This window comes from Phodopus roborovskii, unplaced genomic scaffold (genome assembly GCF_943737965.1).
Source record: "Phodopus roborovskii unplaced genomic scaffold, PHOROB, whole genome shotgun sequence".
NCBI classification, from domain to species: domain Eukaryota; kingdom Metazoa; phylum Chordata; class Mammalia; order Rodentia; family Cricetidae; genus Phodopus; species Phodopus roborovskii.
Genome location: NW_026126433.1, coordinates 12,120,628 through 12,148,076, shown reverse-complemented (window position 1 = coordinate 12,148,076; position 27,449 = coordinate 12,120,628). Strand labels below are relative to the sequence as shown.

The 27,449-nt window shown below is 37.2% G+C and overlaps 1 protein-coding gene across 8 annotated transcripts in view; it reads right to left on the bottom strand.

Moving 5' to 3' along the window:
• Nlgn1 (neuroligin 1) overlaps positions 1-27,449 on the bottom strand; it is an 884,178-nt gene that overhangs the window by 205,765 nt on the left and 650,964 nt on the right. The window lies entirely within an intron of this gene.

Below are 27,449 nucleotides of genomic sequence, written 5' to 3'. Positions count from 1 at the left end.
AATTTTTATTTCTGTGTCTTTGGATACAACCTTAGAAGTCACTCATACAATGAAGCCAGGTGCTACTTACAAGAAAATCCATTTGGGACAGTTTTGCAGAAGGACGATCCACTATTGTCATGTCAATAGTGTGACAGTGCATACCAAGGGCAGAAATCAACTCAGACTCTTAAGGTAGAGTGAGTTATTCCCACTGCCAAATCTCCTCACAAGAATGAATATCTTAACCCAGTGATCCCTGTGATGGCTTGCTCCAGCATTTCTTAGTCACTCACATTCCCCAGGTTCTCCCGGCTGCTTTGCCATGAGCCCCATAGTCTTCTTCACAGAGCTACACATCTAACATTTAATCTTCATTTTGTTAAATAAACATCTCTGTTATCTTGTTATCCACAGTGTGTGCTTGGTCTCTTCCTACCATGGATTGTAAAGCTGCAAACTGGTGTGTGTGTGTGTGTGTGTGTGTGTGTGTGTGTGTGAGAGAGAGAGAGAGAGAGAGAGAGAGAGAGAGAGAGAGAGAGAGAGAGAGAGAGAGTTGGGGTGGTAGTGGGATCAAACCATGGTCATGCCAGGCTTTGCACTGCAGAAATATGTTGTGGCTTCTTTTCCTCTTTTACTAATTCTGGCCTACATTTAAATGATATGCAATATCTGATTCCCAATGCCTCCTCTTCAGAGAGTTTTTCTGATCTTTCAGTTAGATACAGTCCATGTGTAAGCTGCATGGAACAAAACCCTACATGTTTATCCTTGGCAATGGTTTTCATAGACTGTTCCTTCTTTACAAATAACTTACTGAAATGAGAATATTTGTGCTCAGACTCACACTTTAAAATGTTTATTTGATGTCATCTTGTAGGTATAGCTTCCTCCTGTCATATGACACAACACAATTCTTCTCTTTGCCTATGACCTTCAACATTCAGCCTGCATTTCTGTCTTCCTGGGTAAAAATTCTCAGTCACCATTTTAAAAATTCTCAAAAATGATGGAATAACAAAACACAAAATCTGTCCCAATTCCCTATTTTCACCCCAACTGGTTACCAAAGAATTCCAATGCTTTATTTTATATTTCAATTTTTTAAAAATTTTATATACCTCTTTAATGATCTTTCATTCATAGTAATTTGTCAGTATGTAAATCAGCCAGCCCTTGTAGTTTACTAAAGAGCCAATCTTCATATGTTGAATTGTACAGTACATATAAAGCACATATTACAAATTATCTGCAAAGCATTAACCAACTAAATTACTCACTAATGAGAATTTGTCCTTAAAGGAAGAGAAAGATTTCTGATAATAATCTTTGATCCAATTTACTCCATTTTTAGGCTTCTATTTACCTAACATTCTGTCTGAGAAAAATAATAACAATAAAGATCAGGCTAATAATATCACTCCAGTCTATCTCATGAACCATCACTCTGAGCTCATCTTGTTCATTTTATGACTCAGCATAATGCTAAGTGCAATGACTGTTAGCTTACTAGGCATCTCACCCTATCCCTGCGTTAGGTATTTATATGACCTGAGTCATGGCTTATCACAACTTATCAGGTTAAGTTCTGTCATTTCCACCTGACACATAAAGCTGTTGAGATGCAAGGATTGTTAAATTCTTCACCATTTGCTAGACAATTAGCATGTTTCAGAGGTGGAAAACAAACCCCAGTGCTTCCAACCCCACTGCACAGCCTTTCCAGAACTACCATCAAAAACAGGAATCCATTATTTTCACGGAATGAGTTTCATATAAGAACATGGTTTTTACATCTTATTTTGACCTCTTGCTTAGAAGCTGCCCAGACAACTGAATGATCAGTGACATCTATCTACTGCCTCTGGATATTCTAACTTCACAATTTTGAGCCCAAATATCCAAAGTTCAATCTGCTATATTTCTTTTCCTACAACTGTATAAGGCCAACTATAGAATAAGGCTTCTTTTTCTCCATAAAAAGAAGATCTCTCTCACCTACACACACACACACACACACACACACACACACACACACACACACACACACACACTTATCAGAGTCCCTTATTCCCATATGCTGTATTTGCACAAACTTGAAGGTTCATCAATCAAACTGCCTTTCACAATACCACAATACTTTTCTTTACCCCTAAGAGAAGACCATTCTCACCAGGGTTCCCCATCCGATGTATCCTATGAATGCATGGTTTAGGTTCATTTAGCAGATTTAAATGTCCAAGTACACTGCTCATATCATACTCAAACTTTTGAATCCAAGAGAGTTGAATACTTTCTATATATTTAGCTTTCTTTCCATGATTTTTGATGTAGGTTCAGTTTTTGTTTCCTTTGTTTTTGAGGGGGTAGAATGCACATGTGTATGGCTACATATGACATCTGTACCTCAATCTACACAAATATGCACATGTGTGTGCATTCATGCCTTAGAACAATCTTTATACAGTGTAAATATGTATTATTCTCATTGGTTAATAAGGAGATAACCAATCAGTAGCTTGACAGAAAGACATTCTTAGACAGATCTAGACTAAGAGGACTCTGGGAAGAAGGGCAGAGTCTGAGGAGCCACCATGAGATAACATGAGACACAGAGCAATCAGAGTGGGAAGTACGTATATGAGGTAAATGATTTATACATTAATAAATAGGTTAACAGAAATATGTTAATTTATGCTCTAAGATCTAGCTAAAAACAAGTCTAAGCTATTAGCTGAACATTTATAACTAATATTAAGTCTCTGTATGGTTGTTTGGGGAGCAGCTGGCTGGCCAGAAAAGTCTGCCTACACATACATGTAGGACAAAGTCTAATATCAATAGCTGGGAAGCCAACAGGGGTCTGACTCAGACCCCCTGAATATGGGTCTCAGCCAGAAGGTCTGAGCAGTCTAAGAGACCTCAGACAGTGGAGCCAGGATGTATCCCTGGTGCACAAAAGGACTTTGCAAACATATCCCCCATGGAGGGATAACTGCCTTATTCTAGAGATAGGAGAGAAGCCCTAGTCCCTACTTCACAGGACCTGTCAGATCTACATGACCCCAACTGGATGGCATTCCCCTACATATTGTATTGTGGTGGGGGGTTGGGAGGGGAGGGTGTTTAGAGTGCATGGGAGAGGGTAGAGAGGGCAAAAGGGAGGGAAGGAGGGAGGGAGGGCTTGGGGGGAGGGAGGGAGGGAGGGAGAGGGAACTGGGATGGACATGTAAAAAATAATAAAAAAAAATAAAAAAAAAAAAAAAACGCTTTGACTCCAAAATTTAAGTTGAAGAACAAGTTACTGAGGAAAAGTATTTCTATTTTTGTTTCCACAGAAAATGAAAAGATGTGGATTCCTTCCAGACTAATGTGGTTTGATCACACCAGACCACCTGAAACAGAGTACAAGCTGATCCTACATTCCAAACAGCTGGACAAAACAGCCCTACAGACTACAGCTAGGATATCTGAATCTTCTTCGAATCCCCCAAGACAGCGCCCCTTACCAGCAGGAAGTAGTTTGGAAAGAACGACGCCCAAATTCCCAAATATTGTGTATAAATGTTTGTTTTCATTTAATTGGACTTTGTTATATAAAATTAAATAAAAAATACTCTATATGCATAAAAAAACATTTTTCTGTGTTATTTTTTACCTATTTTTTTTTTTTTTTTTTTTTTTTTTTTTTTGAGCCAGGGCCTTTCCCTGTACCTGGAGCTCATATATTTGCTAAGCTGCATGTAGAATGAGCTCTGGGAATGTTCCTGTCTCTGTCTTTCATGGTAATCTTCCAATTCTGGGGTTATAGACATATGACCTAGATGCTGTGGATCAAACTCAGGTCCTCTCCTCACACTTTCGCAACAGGCACTACACCAAATGAACTCTCTCTCTCTAGCCCCAATCCTTGAGCGTTCACTGTAGAAAATATAATGTCTTCTGTTTGCCAGGTTAGCCACACTTACTTTTCACCTCATGTACAATCAGTCACACAGAGCTCCTAGGTCTCCAGGGGATACTAAGCCCTAATATACATTTGGCTGAATATTCTGTCTTCTATAATCACTTAGTTCTACTTGACCCTGATGCCCTCCTTGATTTCACCTGACTGATTTGCACAGAATACCACCATTAAATGAATGCTTAGAATCACCCTATATTAATCTGGGATACACTGGTTATTCCAGTTTTCACTTTGAATTTTTTTATTAAAAATTTTAAAATCGCTATACTTCATCTTTTATTTTAGGTAAATATCATGGTATATGTGTTAAAATGAAGCAGAATGTGATTAAGATTGATTGAAGTAAAATTATGGCTCAGATAATTTCTATATCAAATTTAAATGTTTTTCACATAGATATTTTCCAAATCCATAATATTTAAACCCAAATTCTCAAACCCTGCACATAAAATCAACTTAAGGTAAATATAGAAACTTTCCACTGGATGACTCTGTATAGCATATAATATCTGCATTCATATACTACCCTGATTTTGCAAACTAATTCATCTTGAAGCTAGCAGGTCCCTATTGTGAGCAGACAGATCTTGTAGCTGTTCAAACACTTTCCCTCTTAATAAATTCTTGTCCCTTGAAATGCCCATATTCAGGAGTTAATGCACAAAGGCCCAGCTAAAATGCAAATGAGCATTCATTGTTAGAAGGAATGACACAAAGGGGACCAAAAAAGAAAGAAATAGAAAGCCACTAAAACCTTTCCCACATCTGTCTGCCTCAGGCTAGAGTACTGAGGGGAAATCCCTTGCTTTAAAGTAAGGAACTAGGGTGTCTTCCTGCCTGAACAAACATTGGAGCACTTCTCTGCCCTATTCTCCTGATAACTCTCTGCTTAAGCTTCTGCTCTTATTTTTATGTTTATATCCTTTTGAAGTTCCCCAAACTATTTTCTTTAAACAAAGACACTTGATGATCTCATTTTAAAAAAGGTTTTCTACATTTAGTGATATGGAGGTCCAGGTACTACTTGGAACAGATGATTTCAGCTAGGAAATGGAACTGATCTGAAGACTCCTAGCATCTCTACTAAGTGCAATTTCCTGTAGTAAAATATTGTGTGCCTGTCTAAAAAGAACAAACCTGGGAACAATTATTCTCCAAATATGTTCAGAGTTGCCCACCTTAGCAGCAATTAAAACCTCATCTAATGCTATCTAGCCAAATGGGAAGAATGACACTGACTTCATGTGTGGACTTGTCAGCCACATTTTCTAAAGAAAATGATGTCATAAATCTCTTCTTTAAAACACATGAAAATCAAATCTGGGTATTGAGTTTGCAATTACCTCCTGTTTCCAAATACAAGGAGTAAAAAGTTATCACAACTCACAATGCCCCTACAATCAGTTTCAGAAACCTCTAAAGAGTATTCTAGTTTTAAATTCTCATCTCATTGTTTTATTTAAGGGAGAAGCAGGGAAAGATGAAGATATGTCTATCAAGTTGATTTCAGTCTCGCAACAATTGAAGAAAAGGAAGGATCTGCCATTTGTGACAATTTCAATCAAAATAATAGTTGTTTTCTTTGTGAATTTTCTTAACCATAGGAGTTATCTTATTTAAGGCAGCTTCTCAGTGAAGTATTTACAATGCATAGTAAGCAAGGAACTCAGAAATATAAGAAAGTAAATTGAAGACAAGGCAAATCAAAAGAGTTTCCTGTAACTTCTGCTTCACCACTAAGAATGAGGAAAGAGGTTTAACAGATCATTGGTTCTGATAGACATTCAATAGGTTATGATTTCCCACAGGATACAGTCATTTATTTGAAGTCCTGTGGAAATCTTGCTTAAAGCACAACTCAGTTTCATTGTAGAGATGGCACCTATCATAGAGATGTGACATCAACTCCAGCCCATGTAAGGACATTAAGCCAGCATTTCATTTCACTTCATAGAATTTATTCTCAAAGCTAGACATGCACACATATTCATTGCCCCCAATTACTCTAGAATCTATCCCCAAATTGCCTTCAGATAGAATGAGTATATGACTCATAAATGAAAGGTAAACAAGAATTAAAACAAAACAAAAACCTCCAATATTGGAGTAGGTTGACCAATTACTTATTACAGTTTAATTGACCTGAGCAAATGTCAGATTTTCATGATGTAACTCAAGAAAATTATCTATTCTTTTTAAAAACCTGTCGAACTTTAAATTACATAAGTTGCCTTAGTGAACTGATAATTTGTTCTCTGATAAACAAAAGGAAAAGAGAAAATTAATTGCTTCTGAAAATTTATACTAGTGGGAATGTAAATATTTAGTGTGTCAATCACTTTTCTATCATGCCCAACTCCCTCTGCCCTCCCTCCATCCTCCAAATTTGATTGGGAAATCTTGTTCCTTTCCACTTCTCCAGGGGTCCATGTATGTTTCTCTTAGGGTCACCCTTGTTTCCTAGCTTTTCTGTTGATGTGAACTGTAGGATAGTAATCCTTTTCTCTCTGTCTAAAATCCATATATGACTGAGTATTTTCTGTGTTTGTCTTTTTGTGACTGGGAACAGGAAGACTGAGACAGGAAAAGAACAGAGGAGAACAAGAAAAAATATAATTTAATAGAGGCAGTCATTATAGATTTAAGGAGAAATCTGGCACCAGGGAAACACCCAGAAATCTGCAAGGATGAACCCAACTAATAATCTAAGCAATAGTAGAGAGACTACCTTTAATGCCCTTCCATGATAATGAGATTGATGACACCTTATATGCCATATTAGAGCCTTCATCCAGTAGCTGATGGAAGCAGAAATAGACACCCACAGCTAAATACTGAGCCAAACTCCTAGAATACAGTTACAAAGAGGGAGAAATGATTAGCAGGGGAATAGACAAGGCTGGAGAAACCCACAGAATCAGCTAGTCAGAACAAGGGGGAGCTAATGGACACTTGTCTGATAACTGGGAAACTAGCATAGGACTGACCCAAACCCCATGAATGTGGATGTTATTTAGGAGGATGGGGCCTCTTGTAATGGATCAGTATTTATCTCTAGTATATGAATGGATTTGGGGAGCCCGTTCTACATAGAGCCATACTTTATCAGCCTAGACACATGGGGGAGGGCCTAGGCCCTGCTCCAAATGATATGACAATCTTTGAAGACTTCCCATGGAAGGCCTCACCCACCCTGGTGAGCAAAAAGGGGATGGGCTGGGATTTGGTGGGGGTGATAGGGGAGGATGGGAGGATGACTGAACTTGGATTGACTTGTAAAACAACTTAGTTTCAAATTTAAATAATAAAAGGAAAAATGATTTTTCAAAGATCACTTGTCCAGTAGTGCAATTGGCATTCAATTTATTAAATGTGTTGTGGTGACCCACAAAATGGCATCTGAATGGCACAATGGTAGAACACATCTACAGCATGGCAGAGGTCCTAAGTTCTGTTCCTAATACCAGAAGATCAAATAAGATCATAAATGTCTCTAGTTGTCATTTGTTTTAATTAAAAGATCATGTGTATAAAAGCAACAGCATTAAAATATATCTGGCCATCATTTCTTTTCCTTTGTTGTTTTTTAGTTTTATTAGTTTTTATTATTTTGGACATATAGACCCCCTCCCCATTCTACCAGTTTTTCCTTCCCTGTTGCCTCTTCACACACAACTTTATCCATATTCTTTCTTTATAACTAAGTCCAATTTTGTTATCAATGTGGTCTTGGGTGTACAGCCTTCCAATGGAGTATGGTCTATCTACTAAGAGCTTCCTCTCTCATTCTTAGCAATTGTCAATGACTCCTCAGCTAGAGATCTAGTTCTGACCACTTCCCCTTCCATGCTGGAATTTTATCTGTAAGTCTGAGATTTCAGGGCTTTAAGCAGTACTTATTCTTATGGTTGTTGAGAAAAAACATTTTAGTGCACTTTTTAAACTTCAATCCTTTATTATAGTTTATTTCCCTCTGTTGAGATTTTTTTATTTGTAACATAGGAACAACTTTTAATTCCTTGAGTATGTTTATAATAGCTGTCTTTATGTTCTAACACTGTAAATTATGAATAGGAAAATAATAGACTATCAGGTAGATATTTAGGTATTTATTTATTACCATCCATTTTCACAGTTGAATATTTCTTCATTTTCTGAATGTATTACCATGTAAACAGTATTTCCAAGAAAAATATCAATGGTCTCAAACCCATGTTATTATCCCTGGCTTCTGTTCACAGATTGAGAAAGCAGAATCATGACCTTTAATAGTTTTTATGACAGTAGATAATTTATATTATTTCACTTTGACTTTATTTTCTTCTCATCAATTAATGTTATTGTCCTTCATGATGCATATTTGCCTAATTTTTCAGTTTCTGTCAACATTTCAATTTTTAAAATTATGTGTACTACCTTCCCCTTTTATTTAATTAATATTGCTTATTTACTACTTTTCTGTTTTTTTTTGGTTCAATTTATTTATGTGTTTATCTTTAAATGATAAACTTTTTATTCTTTTTCTTTTATTTATATCTTACTTTATGAGAATTTCTCTGATTAGTACTCTATTTCTGTCATTTAAGTTTGAATGTAATGTTGACCATCATTGGAAATTATGAATTTAGAATTTATATTTTCTTTTTTTTCTCAAGACTCATTCTAGTGTGTATTACATAGCACAATGATTATATACGATGATAATATGCTAGTTATTTCTAAAAGTTTGGAATATAACGTTCACCACAAAAAAGAACTGAAGAGAAATAGATTGCCTCTTCTTTAAACACTATACAATAGGCTGGAAATGCAGGCTACTACTATTTTTAATAAGATTTAGTGTGTGTGTGTGTGTGTGTGTGTGTGTTTGTGTGTGTGTGTGTGTGTACATGTGAGTATGGTCCTTGTAGAGGCTAGAAGAGAGTGACAGATGGTCTGCAGCTAGAGCCACCGTGTTTGTGAGCTGCCATATGTGGCATTTGATAACAATCAAACTTGAATCCTCTAGGAGAGAATGCTTAACTGCTGAGCTATCTCTCCAGCTTCCTGAAATGCAATTCTCAATATAGTGACTTAACCCTTCTAACAAGAACACACCTCTAATCTTCCCCAACAGTTCACCAGCTGGGGACTAAACATACAAATATATATGACTTGGGGGCCTTTCCTATTCAAACCTTCACAGCCTTCCATTGTCAGTCTTAAAATATAGAATTAAAATAAAAAGTCTACACTTTTAAGTAGATCTCACATGTCAAAAGTTGAATACATTTTGTGATAAGTTCAACATTCCAAGTCTTTCTTAACTCATTCTAGGGCACCTCCTTGTAGTCCACATTTTTATATTACTCTTAAACACCTAACTGTAGGCTTTAAACATTTTCAGGTTTATTTACATGCTATATGTTAATTTAATTATCTTATATGTATTGAATATGTATATTGTCCCAATGTACATGGGAGAACCTACAGAAGTCAGAAGGGGGTGTCAGGTCTCTGCAACTATAGTTACAGACTGGCTGCTTGGGACACAATCCATCTGAACTACTGAGCCATCATACTATCTCCAAAGTGGTGGTTTATAATAACCTCAGTCGGACTGTCTGCCCTTGCCTCATGACCTCATTTCATTTACTGAATGAAGTCTCTTCAGCCCTCTGCTTCTCAATACTGTGAGGCACGATCCTGATCTACTTACAGACACAGTTTCCCCAAAACATCACAGAGAATTTCATGAAGTTCTTTATTTCATTTGTTATTTGTGTGTCTATGCTTGTCATCTGTGAATGTGTGTATGCCTGTGTGTGTGTGCATGTTTATGTTTGTGTGTGTATATGTGTATGCATCTATGTTTTGTTTGTGTGCTTGTGGTATATGTATATGTTCACTTGTAAATAAACATAGATGAGTATGTCTGCAATTGGGAGATAGAGGTAAATATCAGGCATCCTCCTCTTATGCTCTCCATATTTATATTTAGAGACAGAGTCTCTCAGTGAATTGGGAACTCATATTTGTACATATGATTCTGCTAGCTCATTCATAATTTAGAATACTATCTACAGGTTGAGCATTCCTGATCTGAACACTTTTGAGCACTGATACGGCACAGCATGTATTCATTGCAAATTAACTTTGATACATACACAAATTATTAAAATATTGCATAAAATTACATTCCAGTTATATGTGCTAGGTAAAAATGTTGAATTCTGTATGAAAACTAATCATTCTTAGGACATCTCATTAGTCCCAATGTGCACCTAATATGCTGGTTTAATGTGACACATCTTAATGATAGTTTATCCTTCTTTAAGACAAAGTTGCTTCCATTCTTAAACCCAACAAAAAGCCTATGTGTACATGTGGGAAACATGTTGCTAGACCAATGGAATAACTATGCGTCCTATTTATTCTTAGGCAAATTTCAATAAGTTGACCTATGTTTTAGGACTCTCATTTTGTATGCAACCCTGTGTGTGTGACATGTGGCTGTTCTGGTGGTCTGATACCTAGAATCCTATTTTAAGATGCTTTATTCAATGGTTATCCATCCATTTTGAGAGGATTTCCTCTTGTAGAATAACCATGATAGTTTTTCCTTACCTTAATGATTCTTTTTAAATGAACTAGTTTGAAGATGTTGCTATTTTGATGTTATTTTTATCTCAAATCCTATTACTTAACTTTGGTGATAGCTATTTTAAGCATTTTAATTATCTACACTTGTATCTGTTGACCACTGAAGCTAATACCAACTTTATATATCCTTTACAGAATTAAAGCAATTTCGTATTCAAAGCTTTTCTGAAGTAATAATTTCATATTGCATAATAATACCTATCACCTTCTCACACTGGCACCTAGGAAGACAGACATGTTTTATCCCCCTAGCTCTGTTCTCCTTTTGGCTAGCCCATCCACAGTGCATTTACCAATCCACTGGCTTTTCTCTGAGTGTAATGACTTTCCTTGTACTCTGTTAAAAATATATCTCCACAAATCAAGGAGGAGCAGATTCCAACTAAGTGGCTGAGAAGATTTACATTCTATTGCTAACCCAGTTATTACTCTGCTGAAAACCCCATAGCATCAATATAATGAATCCCTCAACTTTCGCAGCAGGCACAATTTTTCTTCCCAACCTCATTGGCTCGGAGCTTTCTGCTTGACCTTTTACAATCTGCGTACAGCAGAACTTCATTACAACCTTTTAATGATGCACAAATTGTACACCACACCAAGGTCACAGAAGACCCTGAGTGAAAGCTTTTCAAACATTACCAGAATAGATGAAACCACGTTTACCAGCAAGTAACCTGATAGAGGAATCAGACCTTAGAATTCCATATGTCTCTCAAGGGCTGCTAACACAAAATATTGACAATGTGGTAAGTTGAATAACTACTTTCACTGAGCCTTTTTTTTTGAGGAAAGAACATGATTTCCCAAGCTATACATGGCTAACAGATTCTAAATGGATCTTTCTGTGTTCTATCTCAGTGCCAGAAGGATAATAGCTTTTGAGTTCAACCCAGACAGATTTCATTATGTAACTCACAGCTCTGATGAAACTCAAGAAGCCAACACTCATATATTTTTCTTTATCAGCTTAAGCCAGAAAAAGGTATCTCAGAGTCATTGTTACCCATGTTAAAAATGTGAAAAGCAGCAAATTACAGCATGGCTCTCTATATGATTGACTGGAAGCTGAAGAATCTGAAGGCCTAGGAATGAGGAAGTTGAATGGTCGGGTAGAGTGGGAAGGGAGAAAGAAGAACGTAGAATTTGAATCTGATCAGCAATCTCCTTGAAGGAAATGAGTATTAGCTTGGGAAAGGAGAGAAGAAGATAAATGTTAACTACATTTACTCCAAATTCTATTCAAGGAGTAAAGAGAGGCTCAGAAGTCCTTATTCTTCTTTCTGTAGTATTAAACATGAGATGTTTACTATTTTCTCTTTTCCCATCCCTTTTCTTCAAATTAACTTGAAAAGTTCAAGACACAAATCTTGTCCTATCAAATGCATTGGCTATGAGACAAAATGCACACACTTTGGTAGAAAGCAACCATTCCAGTTCACTCACCTCTTCACTGTCTCTAACCACTTTATCGTATTTTAAAATTTACATTCACTACACAGTTGCATAAACATGAACTGAATAAAGACTGCAACTTAGCTATAATAAGGGGCACAAGGGAACATTCACAAGGATTCAGCATTATACAAATGACTATAACCAGCTAAGAAATGCAGGCAGTGGGAGAAATAGTCTTCCCCAGGGAAAAGCATACCAGTTAGCCAGTACACAGTGGTAAGCTTTGAAAATAAGCATATAAGTAATATAGAGATGGAGAAGGTTGAAATTTATGTATTTCGGAATGTATATATGTATAAACATATATATATATATGTGCATATATATATATGCATATATATGAATGAAACAACTATTAATGAAAAAGAGGCCATAATGTGAAAAAGAGAAAAGAGAAATAAATGGGAGAATTTAAAAGGAGGAAATGATGCAATTATATTATACTCTCAAAAAATAAAATATAAGATTTATTTTCATCTTTTCATTTATTGCTATGGTAATATGTAGAGATACAATGTCATATTGAAGCACAATATTTTGAAAGTTGATTATATGTAACTTTGTGCTAGACCCAAGATAATCTTACACTTAGCTCTTCATCCCCTTAACAGAGACCAAGCTCAGGTCCCCTTACTTGTATGCGAAGCACTCTGCTGAGTCATCTGTCTGGTTTGTAGCTTTGTTGGGATTGAAATTTCTGAATTGAAGACCTCTACAGAACATCAACAATTCTATTATTGCCATCCATGAAATCATTCCTGTGACTTCCTTCCTCCAACTCACCTGTACTTATGAAGGGCAAATATAGGAAACAAGAAGCACCAGAAATTGGCTCTACATTTAGCAGACCCTTCACTCCTAAGCATATGCAACAGAGTAAGGGCGCTGTCAAAGTTATCATAAGTTAATTATATCTTAGGAACCTGCCAGATGTTAGAATTCAGCACAATTCTTTTTCTCCCATGGACTTCAGTTCCTATCTGTTGTTAATAGCTCTTAATATGTGATATAGTTAGAAGAATTAGATAACATAGCCTCTTGCTCCAAGCTAACCACTTCATAGATCCCAGTCCATTAAAACCATGCTCATCAAAAAGCCCCTGACATGGTTTTGACATTAAGGAGAATCACAGATGCCAATTTTACTAAGAAAATTAAAAACTAACACTGAAAAATGTCTATTAATTTAAAAGTGTATGTGGATTTTCCCAAAAGTTTGGCAGGGAAGGTTATTTGGTTGAGCTTACAATATGTGACAAGATATAAAACTGAGACCAGACATGGGTGTACTTAATATCCTATTCACAATTTTGATCAGTTAAGACCTTTCCCCCTACAAGCTTTTCACTTAATGGTGTTTTTATTCTTAAACCATTCCATGCTATAGGCACTAAGCATTGTTAACTGGAATTCTGATGACTACATTCCCTGTGAAAAGTTGCTTTTAAAGCTGTGGCAACCACAGTTTTATATCATGGCCTATACCAGTGCCAGAAATGAAGTGATCTGTTTACTAGATTAACTAGCTGGGCTAGCTCAGGAAGAAATGCTAGATTGTACCATTTACAGTGTTGGGCTCTCTGCCATCAGCCTCAGGGCCCTAGCAGCAGGACAGCTGGCAGCTTTGGGAGAAAGCACAGATGGAGAATGATTGAGGTACCCAGTTAGTACCAGGCACACTGTGGAAGCTCAACACAGTATTAAACACTGATGGAATCAGTTTCTCTTCTGCCCCCATACAGCTGTTCTGCTCCCTCATGAATGTACTGGTCCGATGGATTACTGCCACTCCATCCTGAAGCCTGGAGGGTTGAATTTAAAAGAACAGGCATTTATCCTAAGAATTCTCAGTAGTTGTCCAAGGACATACTGAATTTAGGACTATAGTAATTAAATATAGATGGGGAATACTGACAAATTTAGTGCTTTATGTATTTAGCCATAGACATTTCTCTAAAGCCATGTAAACAGTAATTGGTGGAATACTCTAAAGTATATTTTGTGCAATTACATGTAGAATGAGTCCTTACATAGTAAGAAAAAAGGCCACCAAAATTATTAATTATATTATCATTATTATTTAGTTAAGTATATAATTAAAAGTTATGATGATAATACCTGAGTGGTTTTTCATAGCACTACAAAAACAGGAAAAAGAAAACAAAATGAAAGGCAAGATTCTCTATGTCAAAATGTAGCATTCCCAATGTTCTTTTCCAAGCTCTCTGAAAGCAAGATTCTTCTGTGACAGAATGCGAAGTATGTCCACTTCATGCAGTTCCATCTAATTCAACTGAAGCAGGTACTCTCCAGTGTAAATGCTTTACCTCACCATAAAATTTCATTACACAATGTGTCACAACAATGGAAAAGAAAATGGAGTTAAGTTAAGTTTTCATAATTCTAAAAAGTCAACTGTGAAAATAAAAACTAGCTCTCCAGCTAATTCTGCATGCACAGACTGCTTCTACATGAATAATGCTATAAACGGCTCCAGACTCATTCACTTGACAAAGGAAGCATAGAAAATACTAGTAAATACATTCTTACCTGTCTCGTTACCACTTTCTTTCTGCATTGTGACTGCATATCCAGTCACCTCACTGCAAAGGCAGAGAAATCATCATAGCTACAACTGTCTCTTGACAGGAAATGCCCTGGAAAAATGCCAAGTCTACATCGTAGGCACTTCCTTCACTATGTGACTCTAGGATGACTTCTCAGCCTCAAAAACTACTTCCCTTCCACTGTAGAAAGTACAGGATTCAAACAATTAAATCACTCCTGCTTCAAGAGCAGCCAGCTTTTAAAATTTATGTTCATGAAACTCACCAGTTTTAATTTCCTGGGCTACATAAGTTTTCTTTTCTGAGGGAAGGGTCATCTATTCTCATTGAGATTTGGGAGAGGCTGGAGGGCTGAGGGGATAAAGGAACATTGCTATGGTAGTCAGATTAAACAGAAATCAACTGAAGAATCAATAGATGATAAAATGTGGCCATCAATGCCCACACCACACCTGTTCCAGATTCATTCACTTTTAGGCATAGCTGCATGTGCTAGAAGAGAATACACATGAAAAATTAGGAGGCTTCAGTGAAGTATAATATTTCAATAATGATATAATGCTTTCACTTCAATATTTTGTGCTAGCAGCCCTTGGGAGGCATGTGGAATACTAAGGTCTGATTCCTCCATCAGGTGGTTCTCGCTGGTAAACTTCCCCAAATTTCTGCCTCACTCCCAGAGACTTGGGGTAGTACAGTCAGCATGGTGTTTTCCATGCTGCTATATTCAGACTCACAAACATCCCTCAGTTGCTGCTCTCCTTCTCTACTAAGTATTACAGGGGTGTTCACACATCTAATTACCAAGAAGTTTCTCCTCCCCTAACAAAAACCATATTCCCACAGATCTGCAACTCTCCATTTTGTTGTGTTAAAAATATTCACGTTATGACTTACTTCTCTTCTCCTCTAATTACAATTTAAGGCCAATTTAAAACCAATTAAGTTCTTGAGATTTCCCTCCCCCAGTCTGCCATTAATAGGTACTAAATTACAAGACTATCAGAAGCCTGAGAACATTCATTTATAGTCACAATACTTTCAGTACGAGTTGTCATAAAATTACAGAAGGCTAACAGAATGATTAGATGTGATTAGGTGGGAGGAAAATAAGACCTAACTCAAAATGTCAACCAGCAAGTAATTAATCATAATGTAGAAAATGAAAATATATAGATATATGTTGCTTGCAGTTAGATTATGAAATTATAAAACAGTGTCCCTAAGGGAATTGAACAACAAAGATGAATTAGCACCCCTTCTGCAATTTGACTGAGTTCCTGTTTACCATAATAAGTGAGAAGGCTTGGCAATATATTAAAATTGCCTGAAAGGAGACTGTTTTTCTTAAGTTTGAAATATAGTGCTTGAGCTTATTTTCAAATGGCATACAGAAATGTAATGTTTTTAAAATAATTCATTGCAGAGAAAATATCAGAAGTAGCCATTTATCTTTGAGGAGCACTATGAAAATCCTATTATGTGTGTTGGAAGGAGAGATAACTCTAAATGGGAACTCTGAATTTTCCATGCTGAAAATATCTGCTCCCAGTGAGAGTCGAAGATCCACCATTGTATAAAGGCATTATAATCCTAAGCTGATGAAAAATAAAAGATGGGCATGTTTGTCAGAATGATGTAAGGACATAATAATTGTGTACTATATAATTCTGGAAAGAAACATTAGATTTTGCTTGAACAGATGCAATTGGCTTAAATCTACTTCTAAATATAACAAAGAAGATAAATTCAGTGTTCATCTTTATTGTCTACATATATCTTAAATTAAAATGGTATTAATTTCAGGGGTAAGATGATGGCTCAGTCGGTAATATTGTTTGCTGTGCAATCATGAATACAGAGTTCCAATACTCAGCACCCATGTAACAGGCTGGTATGGTCACATATTCCTTTAACCTTATTGTTATATAGAGACAGAGAGATCTCTGGAGGGCACCAGCTAGGATGGTGAGTTTTGGATTCACTGAATCTATATATTAAGGAACAAGGTGGTAAACAATAGAGGAGCGGGTACCTGAGGGCTTGATATACAGTTATGTGCATGGACATCCAGATAGAGGCATTCACACACACACACAGAGAGAGAGAGAGAGAGAGAGAGAGAGAGAGAGAGAGAGAGACAGAGACAGAGACAGAGACAGAGACAGAGACAGAGGCAGAGAATGAATACAATTTTTGTTTACATTTATTGAAGGCTTATACAGTGTCAGATATCACTGGGTGTGTTTTAAGTGTTTAGTTATTCAATTCATACTCCAGGCCCTGAGACAATTTCTATGGCTACCTGTTTCTCTGTTCTAGTTGTGCTTTGAAGAGTGAATTGTTTCATGAGCAGGTTTGAAGTCATTGTTTTTTACCCAGTTATGTGTAGGACCTGTGGATGTAACAGAGAAAGTAACCTTCCCCCCATGTCCCAAATGTCTACCTGTTTCACACATTCTACAAACTATGTTCACTAGCTGCTCCCTCCATATTTCTCTCAAGCTTTATCTGCCCCGGGCTCTACATGGTATGCAAGGCAAGCCACAGTTCCTTGATGGAAATGTAATTTCATTCTTTCTTGCATTGTGAAGTGGCTGCTCCTTCTGTATTCCCCAAGAATAGTGAAATCAGTACTTTTAGAAATGCCTTGACCATTTCTCTCAACCAGAAAATAAAAAACAAAAAACAAAAAAACAAAAAAATCTCTTCCTGTTCTGTGGTGCCTCTATTTACAAGTCCCTTGCTTCATTGGATGTCTTAACTGTTTACTATGCAGATGTTTGGTAATGACAATGGTCCTCTTCATGAAGGTAAGCACACATACTTGGGGGCAAGGAATAGGTTTTATAACATATCTGATATGTCACTATGCATTAACAAACTCTGGATTGTGGTATCTGAGGGCTTTGTGCAACAAGTGACACTAGAGTTTGAGTTTGAGTATATGAGAAGGAACCCAGCAGGAAAAGAAGTCAGGCTCTTTCTAGGAGGAGAAAAATCATAGAGGGAATGGCAGAGACACTGCCTGGTTGGAAATTCTAAGCATTTGAAAGCAACCTTGCTTGGAAGTGTGATCCTCCATCATATAACCAAAATATCTTTAAGAGTAAGCTCAGACCCAGCAAACAGGTTTAGGACCTACACAACAATGTTACATAGATGCATTAGTGATATACAATGACTGAATGTGTTCTACACCAGTTTCATACTGTCAGGAGGCATGAGCAGCAGCAGTACTGGGCATAAGCACACAGTTGGATAGGTATATCAAGTGGATTGCCAATGGGGGCGGGGAATCAAACAAAACAATTGATCCATCAACAGCAGTTTAGATCATCTTAGCTTCAGGCAGAGAAGAAATGTAGGGTCAGCATATGAATTCGGCACTATGCTGGTTGAATTTTCATAGACCCCATCTAAATCCTTTCCTTAGCTGCAAACTCTTTGCCAGTAACTGATTTTATTTTATATAGCATTGTGCTCTCCACAAATGCCCAAGACGTCTCTACAAGTTACCTTAGAGCTGATCTGTGGTCTGTGCATTTTGTATGTGTATGGTGTGTGTGTGTGTGTGTGTGTGTGTGTGTGTGTGTGCGTGTGTGTGCGTGTGTGTGCATGTAAGTGCACACGTGTGTATTACTCCAAAGCAAGATTCCAGCTATATTCATATAGCATCTGTGACTCTCTTGATATATCAAAGTAAGTTTGCTGGTTTGAAATACTAACAGAGTTGTACCACATAAGCTAATTATACATGTTGTTGATTATGTCATTGCTCCAAGCCAGGCACCAAGAAACCACTATGAAAGAAGAAAACTTCCTTCTGTCTGGTTGCTCATCAGTCTAAGTGATGTGCGTCATGATGACAATATACCTATAGTTCATAATTAAGCTACCATTTGAACAATTTCAAGATTTTACAAAAATTGGCAAGGACTTAGTTGTAAAAGTTCTAGTCATGATTCTAAGACATCTTTAATTTTATAATCTTGTCCAGATTCCTAGTAGATGTAGAATAATAAACAAAAATTAAGAAAGTTGCCATGGTAGGGAAGAGATGCCATCCCCAACCTGATGTCGCCAAAAGAAGGTAGGAGAGAGCCCTGAGTCCATATGAGTAGGAGAGTTGCTCCTGACCTGCACCATCTGCAGCACTCTGGAGAGCAGGACCTGAACCTCACTTGGGCAGCCCCACTCCATTAGCAGGTGAGGATGAGCCAGCCTCAAATTTGTGAACATAGAGAGCTGAAACCATTACTTATCTGTCATTTGTCAATGTGAGTTGGAGAGAGAGAGATGCCTCTCCTTTCCCAGGAATGCCTGAGGCAGGTGGGAGAGCTAGCCCTGAGGTCATAAGAGTGGGAGAGATCTCCATGCCCCTCATCAATTGCACCACTCAAGAAAGTGGCCACTTCTGGGAAACAGAGTAGAGCTGGTCCTGAAGGGGTAGGTTGGAGAGAATCTATCCTGAAGATGTGAAAGGGGGAACTAGTCCCACCCTCTCCTCATCACTGCAAGGGGTGATCAAGCCAGGACAATTCCAGAGAGCCTGCCCTTACCTTATGGGAGAAGACAAGAGAGAGACACCAGGCTAACCAATCCTGCAATAGCCCAGACCCAAAACCAAGATTTTTAGATGGCCACCCCAACACCCACCCTCTCTGTGATCTGGTGGAGCAGCTGATGGAACAGTTCCTGCAGACCCCAAACTGCAGGATCTCCATGACACAGGGGAACAACAGGAAAACCAAGAGGAGTCCCAGTGAGGGCCCGACATGGACAATGCAGCAGATACCAGAAGCCATGAAACAGAACAATGACTTTGCAACGAACACTGTGTCACACTACAGCTTCCAGGATGTGAATAATTTTTCTTTTTTACTTTTAATTATTTCTTTGTTTTCTCTTAAATTTATTTTATTATGGGGGAGGAGGTTGCAAGGGCAGAGGGTGGATATGAATGGACAGGAAATGAATGGGATTGAGACACATGATGTGAAAGACACAATGAATAAAAAAGAAAGAAAAAAAATGAAAGAAATTTACCATGAATTGGGCTTTAATAATTGCAAAAGAAACCATGTTTCTAATGGAACCAATGGTTGCAAACCAGTGAATTATCTTCTCTAATAGTTAGACTTCCATTAATGAACTGGAAACTACATAAAGGAAGGACTAAATAGAAAATTAGGACTTTTTTTGGTAGAAGGAATGTTGCTGTTAGTTGCAAGAAGTGGTTGGCTCTAGTGATTAGGCCAAATTGAGTGTCTTCTTGCAAGGCTATTGACTGTGAATTTTGCTGTCAAATTTCCAGTACTGAAAATTCACACAGATCCCAGCCATAACTGCCACTGACAAACATGCTGATGCTGCAAATTCTGAGAGAAATTCAATGTGCCTAATTTTGAACTGTTAAAGATAAATGAGATGAGAAGGTAAGTAAAGGCTACGATAAGATATTGGCCACAATGCTCCTATCACATAAATGTAACTGCTTCCACTTGATCTTATTGCCATACTTGAATAATACTGTATAACACCTCCTTTAATGCATTGACACTACATTAGAAATGCCCATTGAATGAAACACGTTCAAGTGAGAAAAGGTGAAGGTTGCAGCCAGCTTTGAGTCATGTAAATTTAAAATTTGGTGGTGTTGATGAACATAAATTGTGTCTTCCCAAAATATTTCTTGCTTAATTAGCATAATGTCATCAATTATCTTAGGAGCTCTTCAATGAAGTCTCCGACAAAATGATTGACAATTTTGTTTTGCTTTGTTTATAGAAGTCAAATACTTCTTTTTAAAAAATGAAATTTTCCCAGAATCACCTGACTATGTTCAACATCAACATCTCAGAGTGACATTCTGGCAATTGCCTGGACTCAATTTGTGCCCTGCATCTTTCTCAAAGCGAAGGTACAACACCATCTCCTGTTTCCCATATGGCACACTTAGTGAATTGGTTCTCCAAATTAGAAAGCCCAGAGACAGAGAGCTGCAAGTGAAGAAGGAAAGCAACATTTGACTGAAGAATTACTTTGGAGTTTGTAAGCCAGAATGAAGTTGAAACTGATTATGCTAGCAGAATAACTAAGTCCTCTGTGATGTTTTCTCAATACAGAAAAGGCAGAGAAGCATTTGTCCCTAGCTATTACTGCCACACATACAGATCCACTTCTCATTTATCTCTCTCACTGAATATGTATTCAGACAATGGAGCAAAAGCACAGAAGTCTGTCTGCCAGTTATAGACTTCTCATTGCTGGGTGGGTAAGGTAATGTTTATGAAAGCCCAGAACTAATTCTGCTATCCTTTTGAAGATTACCCACAAGTTAACATTTCCTGCTGTCAGGAAACATTCTTTAATTAGTTTGATACCATTCGTTTTCCCCACAGACCTGAGTATCATATTACCCTCTTTGTTGATTTTCTGGTACTGTCTGGGTTTTACAGTCTCATTCATGTCCTTTAATCCCAGGAGCATCCTTCAAATCCATGCACAGCTGACCACCATATAAATAAGGCTAACAAAATCTAAGATGCCCTAAGAAAGCTAGCTGGCAATCATCTCTTACTATACCAAAGACACAAAGTAAAGGGTAGAGCCTCAGCTGACCAGCACACAAAGTTAAAAAGAAACCATATCATCAGTGAGTACCAGGGCTTGGAAATTCTGAGTTGAAATTCAGTTCTTCTTCATCTAATACCTAACTCCGCCTAAGAAGATGGATGAGGGTTTATTTGTTTGTTTGTTTCACATATCAGAATTATTTCATGGCACATATTTTATGGTTCTTCCTGGAAAAAAGAAGGACCAAGTGGATCTTCAGAGTCCATGTTGTTTCCTGAGTTCAGTAGCTTTATCTGAGAAAATGCTTTATACTTGTTGAATGGGAATGCCTACTGAATAACATCCGGGGCCACACTGTATAATACAAGCAGAAGTGCACCTGATAAGTGATAGGTATCTGTAATCTCAGCATTCAGGAAGTTGAGGCAGGGAGATTATGAGAATTAATGGAGATAAACATGGGTTACATAATAAGATCGAGTTTTAATAGACAAAGAACAAACAAAAATGAAATTAAACAAATAGAGCTGGTTTGGTTAAAAAAATAAAAGAAAGAAAGAAAGAAAAAGAAAAATCAAGGATATGTCAGCCCTGTTTCTTGCTCTTATGGAAACATGATGAAATACTTAAGTTGTAATACTTTGCTGATTGTAGGATTTCAAAATTAGCTTAGCATTATTTCAATTTCAATGTCTCACCTTTCAGTCTCACTCTCTCTTCTATCTGTATCTGCATTTGTCCCTGTCATGTGGCAGGGCATACACCAGGCATTCTTTATGCCTTCATAAACAGCTCACAGTCCATCTTTCACCACTAAGTGTACTCCCTGTGATTCTAAGATATTCTTGAACATTAGTGGATTTTCTTTAGCTTTAAATATATGGTTTTCTTATAGAACAAATTCATTAAAGACTTTCTAAGGAGAAAAGGGGTCACATGACTGATGTGGCCAGACTATGATGTGGGAAATCCTGCAAGACCAATCTAACTGCTAACATGATTAAAGTCAGCTGTCCTAGCTAGGTGTTGTACTTTATGGTGTAGTCCCAGGGCTATGGAGATTCAGGCAAAAAGACTGTCCTTAAGTTCAAGTTCAGGTTAGGTTACATTGTGAATTTGGACCTACAGAGTAAGACTGTCTCAAAAAACATATAATTAAAAAGGAAAGCCAACCCTTTCTTCTGCTGACATTGTGTCACAGCACCTGTTGTCATTTGGTGGCAAAGTCTATTTCATTTCCAGTGATTTTCCTAACAGCTTGCCACACACTTCATGTATGATAAATACCATGTTAATTCAACCCTTAATTCTGGAATCAAAGAAGCAAAATATATTTTCTGAAGATCAAATTTTACTGTTTGGGCTCTGAGAATCTCCAATGTCAGTCTCACCACACTCTATAACTGGGCCCATTCTTACAAGAGAGGATAGGGAAAGCTTAAAATATCAACATAAGAAAATCTAATTCTGCTCAAAAGTCAATTAAATATTAGTTACTTTAGCACTGTGTGGTTGTGTGGAATAAATGTATCGAATGTGCTATTTCAATGTAAAGTATTACGCAATGCTTAGATCTGGTTAAACATGTATTACTCATACTTTTTTTTTGTATGGAAAAACACAGTAATCCTTTGATTTAACATCTAAAGTACATAAGACATTATCACTGCTTACAGCCATCATGCTGTGAGTTGCACCTCAGAACTATTCCTTTTTAAGTAAAATTTGATTTGCTTTGTTCAACTTTTGTTCTCCCCCACATTCTCCAGCCTTTGGATTTTCCTTCTAAAATGATATGTTATTCTATAAAGCTGTATATGTGTTGATTACTTATGATTAAAATTCAGAATGTACACCTACATAATTAGCTGTTTTCATATCTCTTTTCAAAAATCTAACAAATAACCTTAAATTTTAATTTAAATCACTTTTTTGTTACTACTTGATAATGAATAGTGAAGCTAAAATACATTTTCTCTTAAAAATTTTTACATACATAAACCACATAACCTTTAGCGCTCAGTCTTAACTCCCAAATTAATGCATTCTTCTCTTTCATCAATTTCTCTTTTGTTCATCATTCTACAGTCTGTGTCTTTAGTGGTCCAAATTAAACACCATATTGATTGCCTGGCTTCTTTCTGTCTAAACATCCTTTGTTGGCTGAGCACATTCATCATCCTGTATTCCTCTTTTATACATAATGAATAATTGTATTTGCATGGTGTCCCTCTCCAAAGAATTAAAGCACTTTAGATTACCTCAGGGAAATATGTATAATCAATTCTGACAGCATCTCCCAGAGACAGGTGGAAGGAAAACACCATAAACCATTTTAGTAAGTATTAAAGATGGTATCATAAAGAGGAACTACTCTTGAGGCCCACTGCCATTTCCTGGGAGGGTAAAGTAGTGGCTGGTCATGTTTGTTGGCCCTCTCTATCTTCTTTGCATTTCCATACTGACTCACCCAGTCTTGATTTGAAGAGACATTCTACAAAGACTCACAACTCAGGCCCTCTTTGCTGCAAGTGTGCTGTCCTTGTCCTCTGTTACTCTTCAATGCATAGTGTATGAAGAACCTTCACCAGATTTCTGACATCAGACATATTAAATAAAAGTTCTCTCAACCGAACATTTAAACAGTATGAACATCCAAGGTTTTTCCTATGGTCACATGTTGAAGAATAATCTTTTTGTACACTGTGAAGATGTGTCTCAGCCAAGGCACCTTCTGACTGGTTTAATGAGAGCTGAATAGCCAATAGGAAGGCAGAGCATAGTAGATGGGAATTCCTGGCAGAGAGACAAACTTGGGGAACAAGTCTGGCAGGAGGGATTCACCAGCAAGATGGGGAAGGAGTCAGAAGTTAAGATTGTATGAGAGATTAGGAGCCATGTGGCATAACGTAGGTTAATATAAATGGCCTAATTAAATTATAAGAGCTAGTTGGGGACAAGCATAAGCTGAGGCCAAGATTTTATAACTAATAAAAAGTCTCCAAGAAACATCTGACAACAGTTACATAGTTCTTAGCTGTTTCTGTATATACAGATCAAACCATTCTCATTTGATTCACATTCACTTGTTTCATGATCCCTAGGTTCATTGTGCATCATTTTTGGGGAATAATTTTCAGTTTTGTTTGTTTGTTTGTTTGTATCCTTTATCTTCAATCTGGACCTTCTAGCCAAATTAAATCTCTCTTTTTCAAATATGCTAATATTTTATCTCTTAATATTAATGATTCACTTGTTCTCTGGATATTAGTTATGAAATAAATTTCACAGACTATAAACTGTTTTGAGTATAGTAACTATAAATAAATCAATTAACATTTTTGTCAATCTTCTAGTGTGTGTAGGTATATTATTTTATTAAAAATCAAACTTAAAGTTAGACATAAAGACATCAACATTTCTATGTCCATGTATTCTAAAAAATTTAAATTCTTTTTCAGTTTTTTTTTTTTTTTTTATCAATTTTGACACCCTTGTTACCTTTAATCTTTAATTTTAGGATCGTTAAGAGTAGAAACTTTTTGTGTTCATATAGTCTTCCCAGGAGATTTTCCTTTTTTGCCCTATACTTAAATTTTTGATATATGATACTGGTTTGCTAGAGTTTTCAGCTTCATTTAAAACCTGTTTCCATTTTCTTTTGTCGCCATGAAATTCCTTTGAGAATATCAAAGTTTCTGTGACCAGACAGTATCTTCTTCCACTGCTTCTCTGCTATCTCTGACACATAAGAGCTAATCAATCTTATTTATTCATTGTTCATTGTTCAAATGATGGAAATAAATATAAGTTACAGCAATCCATTTGAACAAGTTCCATGACAACAGTCCTGTAAGAGTTATTGTTTTTGACAATGATATAGAGTGATACTGGCTCATTTACATAGATTTTGTTGACAATAGAAAGCCTTCTTCATAATGGTTAATAAAGATGTGGCACATCTACACAATGGAATACTACTCTGCAGAAAAAAATAATGGTATCTTGAAATTCGCAGGCAAGTGGATGGCACTTGAAGAAATCATCCTGAATGAGGTAACCCAGTCACAAAAAGAGGAACACAGTATGTACTCACTCATATATGGATTTTAGACCGAGATCAAATGATCACCAGCCTATAATTCACATCACCAGATGAACTAGGATACAAGGTGTATTCTAAGAGATTCATATAAAGTCCCTCACAGAACTTGGAAGGGACAAGTCCCCCAGAGCTCAGGTGAAGTGGGGGAGGACAGCGAATGGAGAGAGAAGTAGGATAAAATGAGGGGGAGGAGAGGAAGGCATGTGCGACCAGGAGGATTGAGCCTGGTTAGGAATGGAAGATAGGAGAGAGAGAGACAGAGACAGAGACAGAGAGAGAGAACATAAAAGAGGGAGCCAATATTGGTTTGAAGATAAAACTGAACACAAAGAAAGGTCGAGAGAACTATAAGACTGCTCCCAACTAACAAGTTGAGTTTACGTGGAAAGGCTATCATAAATGCCCAACTAACTTCTCCATGGAGCCCTCAACTAATGCCTGTTGAAAACAGGATCAAACACCCATACATAAACACTGAGTCGAACTAGAACCCAGATGCAGATGGAGAGGACAAGACCATGTTGCAGAAACACATAGAGACAGCTTACCTGAACAAGGAGGAGCTAATGGCCACTAGACTGATAGCTGGGAAGCCAGCATGGGACTGACTCAGGCCCCCCTGATTATGGGTCTCAGCCAGAAGGACTGAGCAGTCAAAGAGACCTCAGACAGTGGAGCCAGGATGTATCCCTGGTTCACAAAAGAACTTTGCGAACATATCCCCCATGGAGGGATAACTGCCTTAATCTAGAGAAAGGAGAGAAGCCCTAGTCCCTACTTCACAGGACCTGTCAGATCTACATGACCCCAACTGGATGGCACTCCCCTAAATATGGAATTAGGGTGGGGGGGATGGGAGGGGAGGGTGTTTAGAGTACATGTGAGAGGGCAGAGAGGATAAAAAGGGAGGGAAGGATGGAGGGAGGGCTGGGGGTGGAGGGAGGGAGGGAGGGCTGGAGGGTGGAGGGAGGGAGGGCTGGGGGTGGAAGGAGGGAGGGAGGGAGGGAGAGGGAACTGGGATCAACATGTAAAATAATAAATTAAATTAAAAAAATGCTTTGACTCCAAAATTTAAGTTGAAGGACAAGTTACTGGGGAAAAGGATTTCTATTTTTGTTTCTACAGAAAATGAAAAGATGTGGATTCCTTCCAGATGAATGTGGTTTGATCACGCCAGACCGCCTGAAACAGAGTACAAGCTGATCCTACATTCAAAACAGCTGGACAAAGCAGCCCTACAGACTACAGCCAGGATATCTGAATCTTCTTTGAATCCCCCAAGACAGTGCCCCTTACCAGCATTAAGTAGTTTGGAAAGAACGACGCCCAAATTCCCAAATATTGTGTATAAATGTTTGTTTTCATTAATTGGATTGTTATATAAAATTAAATAAAATAAAAAAAAAAAACCTTCTTCATCTTCTGAATACTTTGAATACAAGGCCTTTATGGGGAAGTTTCTTTCTGTTCATATTATAAAATGTTTATCTTTACTTAGAGTCTATTAATTATTTTTGTCTTAAAATTTGGTCAGTTGTATCTAATATTTGTACTGTTTTGGATAAATATTTGGCCAACTAAAATCGTAATATAAATAAAATAATAATAGAAATATGTCTGAACAGAAGACTTTCAACATCGCACCATGTCTGTTTTCTATTGTATGCACGCCCTTTTGTTCACATGTACTCCACATTGCTATGTACACCTGCTACACACTATTGTATATACCTATGTGTACACCTATGAGATACACATTACTTTATACAACTATGTCTATGCCTATGTGAATACATTAATTTGCACACCTATATGAGGGCAAATCTAGCTGATTCAAATACCTGTCTGTGTATATCCATTAATATACATTGCTGTGCAACCCTGTGTGCTTACACTTATCTGACACACATTGTTATCTATACCAGTATTTGTGATTCATATCTGTCAGCTCACACTGGATTTTTTTTTCAAATGTCTTTATAACTTCCTCATATATGGCACTTAGTAAGTACATTTGAGTGGTTCTAAGTCTCTTTGTAAACTATCACTCAATATCCCAATTTTCTTTCACAACACACTTAAAATCAGATAAATTAGAAAATTACTTAATCTCAATATTTACTCTAAAATTAATTTCTGTTATTACTAATTT